This window comes from Triticum aestivum, chromosome 5B (assembly GCF_018294505.1).
Source record: "Triticum aestivum cultivar Chinese Spring chromosome 5B, IWGSC CS RefSeq v2.1, whole genome shotgun sequence".
Taxonomy (NCBI): Eukaryota; Viridiplantae; Streptophyta; class Magnoliopsida; order Poales; family Poaceae; genus Triticum; species Triticum aestivum.
In genome coordinates, this window is record NC_057807.1 from 364,563,668 (window position 1) to 364,567,463 (window position 3,796).

A 3,796-nucleotide genomic window follows, 5' to 3' on the forward strand; every position below is an offset into this window, starting at 1 on the left:
TAGTTTTCCGATATAGAGATGATAATATGTGGGAGGATCTAGTAAATGTGTGTGTTTAGTAAGGATATTGGTGTTAAGGCTTATGATTCCCGAAGCATGCACGTATGGTCTCCTAACTATCTTTACCTACTAATAAACCAGCAATTGCTTCTGGTCGTCCGTCGTTAGTACTTTTGCAGAAAAGTCCCTGGTGTTTTAGTTATTCAACTCGCAGTCCCTTTTTAAGTCAGAAAACGTTTCGTTTAGGATGTTTTCATTAAAAGCCCATGTAGTTTCTTGTATTTAACGCGCGATCCTTTTAAAGTGAGAAAACGTTTCGTTTGTTTCTGGGCTTGGGCCTTAATTTTATTCAGCCTAACACAAGGGTTGGAAACCAAAAAGAAATACAGGACACATGGGCATGTATGCATCGAAGGAGAGCTCGGGGTACGGCCGCCGCCGCCGCCACGCGTGGATGGTCTTCCTGTCTGGCCATCGGGGTAGCCCACGCGGGCGAGCTGCAGATTTGGATGGGCTGCCTGGCCCACGCAGCGGATGGCGGTGGTTCGAGCAACTCCTCGACGCAGGGGAAAAGATTGGCGGCGCTGGAGTTCGCCGGAACGGGCAGGCGGCCGGTGGGTGACGCGAGGCCGCGGCGCCGGCGCGAGGAAGACGAGCGGATCCGGCTGCTGCTGGCGCGGCGGCTTGCTCCGGTGGCGGCGGCGTCCTGCTCATCCGTAGAAAGAGAGACAGGGCGTGAGGGAGAGAGGAAGAAAGGAGAGGGAGAAGGGGGCGCAGGGTCAGGGAGGCGGTCGATAGCGGTGGCGGCTCCGGCGACCGGCCGACGGGCTTGCCAGGCAAGGCTAAGGAGTACGCCAGCCTAAGATTCGATAGCGGTATGTTTGATTTTTAGAATTGGCCTGAACATCCTGTTTGTTGTGTTTCATCTTCTGAATTGGAAACCATGGCGTGCCTGAATTTTTTTCTAGAACATGTTGCTTGAGTTGGTAATCAGTTGGTAATCATTCTTGGTGATTTATCCGATATACTGATGAATCATCCTTTGCAGGGCATGACTTGAATGGATTTCTGAATTCCAAACAGTATGCTGTCGTGATGTTTGATTAGTGTCTTCTGTGAATCTGTACCAAAACAGACTAGACAGCAGACCAAGGCCATGGATCGGTTGATTCAACAGGGAAGGAAGAGACAGCAGATTATAAAACGAGCTTGGGGATTAATTGTCCTGAAACTTAAACAGGGCCGCCCTGATGATGGACTCAAGCTCCAGGTTTGCTCTCCTAGCACGTCCTAATTACATTGGCTCTTGTCAAAATGTCTAGCAGATGGATAATGAATTCATTCTGTGATGCCACATAGATATGCAAAGTCATAGTCCTGCATGTATGCACGTACCTCTTCCTAATGGCACGATGTAGTCTTTCTACTGATACATACAAGTCGATAGACGGGCACACACATTAGTAAGTTTTGCTACTAGCCTAATGAAGAGCATTTTATACATCCTTGCAGATAAAAAATGAATTGAATTATGAGCATCAGACAACTACGATCAATTTCCCGGTTATACCTGAAATAAAAGTGGCCGACCAAATGAAAGGAGGGATGCTCTCCTTGATGTGAGATTGTATAGATTATCTTACTTGATCTGCAATATTTCTTTGGATTTCTTTTTTATGAAAGACACATGACACATAGTTTGCTGGATGGGTCTAAGATAAATATTTTAGTTATAGGAGGATTTTTTGAACGAGTAATAGTATTACCACCATTTACTTGGTCTGTTGTGCTTTCGGTAGAGCTTTCATATTTCAACACAAAAACAACAATTCAAGTTGGGACCAGAATCGCACAAACATCAAGCTCAAAGGAAATATCAGTTGGGAGTGATCAAGTATTCATTTTCTTAGTGATCTAATAGGTCTTATATTTGTTTAGAGAGGGAGTATGTTTCTAGATAGCCGTCAATTCCAATGTTTCGTTTATTTACTCTCTGAATATGAAGAAGATAGGTTTGCAATGTAGCTTTTTACATGATAATGTAACAAACATTTATGTCTTATAACTGCAAACATTTTTTTAGTCCATCACCGAGCAAATGTTTGGGAGTTGGAAATTATTTGGATACACGTGATCTCAGCAAAGAAAGATTCACACATACTGCAACCAAAGGAGCTCCTTTCACTCTCTATGCAACTAGAGAAATTATCCTTAATTACGAGCAGTACCCTAGATTTAGTTGTGGTTCTAACATATTAGAGATGTGGTTAGAATACCTACTACTCTGAAATATTAAGTGGTTTGCACAAATCACCGATTCCCTCGTGCAGTGTACAATGTGATATTGATCATCATAGGATCAAACTTAATACAGGAAGTACGCACTTAATTGTTTCTGAACTATACTACTTTGTATGTTCATTCTCCTTTCCTTTTAAATCTCAAATTTAGTTGCAAGTATTTTATTTGTTATCATTTGGCTTCTTAATAAGAAATTCAGCAAGCAACTACTCGACTGATGAGAGAGATGTTGACAATTTTTGCTGCAGTGAGGTGCATTCTCGATCATGTTAATAATCTGTATCTAAATTATTCAGATGTGAAACTCATCCTTCTTAAAACATCTGCAACACATATGTGCACTCCGAAATGGTAAAATATTTGCATTCTATAGGCCTTCAAGTTTGTGTAGCATCCCCATATTTACCTGGTTAGTGTATATGTTGGTATGCATTTTGCCTGCACAAGATTGGAAATGGTGATAGATTTGCACAAGACTACTTGCCACTTCTTATAGGATTGGTGAAAGAAGATGAGTAATTGCTGAAATTTGATGTTCTGTGTACAGAATCAAGACATGCCACTGTAGATGTTTTTTTAAAGGCAGCTAGCTACTTGGATTGCGCAAATCAACAAGAACTCCCTCATATAGCATCAGAACTAAGGTTATTCTTAATTAAGTAGCTCACAAGATCACTTTAAGATTTTTTTTTCACATGAAAATAATAACCTTGAAGTTCAAATCTTCTATTGAAACTCCTTTCCTATGTATGAACCTCAGGAGACAACTTCCAGTAGACCTGGCCAATGGAAATCTCAATTCTCTTAGCCTGTAAGCTCAGCTCTCAATCAGGTATTCTATTCGTAACTCAGCGTATTTTTTCTGAAGTTTTAGGCCTAACTCCCAAACATCTTTTGTCAAGAGTAAGAATGTAGCTGTTGATGGTTGCTTGCTGAAGAAGAGTGGTATCAATATTACCATAGAAGTAGATGTTTTTCGAATTATTCTTGATTTTCTATTGTGTTAATATCTCTCTGCTCTGTTTTTAATTGGGAATCCTTGCTCCTTGGGTCCCTGTAAATTGTACAAAAGGTAATTTATCTGAATTTTATGGTCTTTTAGTTTGTTCTGAGCCTCTGAGTTTCCTCAGTTCTTCTGTACCTTTTCTTTGTTGGTTTACATTTATTGGATGTTCCAATGTTATTCTATGTTCATATGTGCAATCGGATTTACAAAACAACAAGCAAAGCAATTTATGAACGTTGCATTTTCTATTTTATCAACGTTGCATTTTCTTAGTTGTCGTTAGTTACCAGATGTGCTAGAACACACACGCATGTGTGCGATTTTGCCCTGGCTTTCTGATTTCTGAATTGAAACGAGTAGGTGCATGGGTTTCTTGACAGAGTCAAGTAGCGGTGCTTTGAGCTTGATGTCCCGTGACCCAGTTCCTTGAACTGGCTAACCCTTATTGATGTCGTATGTCATGAACTAACTCTCATGACCAAGTCCTCA

At 41.0% G+C, this 3,796-nt stretch overlaps 1 long non-coding RNA gene across 2 annotated transcripts; it reads left to right on the top strand.

Moving 5' to 3' along the window:
• The first annotated feature begins 361 nt into the window (after window positions 1-361).
• LOC123111879 (uncharacterized) lies at window positions 362-3,410 on the top strand. 2 transcript variants are annotated; one of them, XR_006454853.1, is made up of 4 exons: window positions 362-875; window positions 1,049-1,270; window positions 1,513-2,945; window positions 3,062-3,410. It is a non-coding gene; the product is annotated as an uncharacterized lncRNA (long non-coding RNA). The 2 variants fall into 2 exon arrangements; XR_006454852.1 differs by having other exon boundaries at window positions 363-875; window positions 2,849-2,945.
• Window positions 3,411-3,796: the final 386 nt, after the last annotated feature.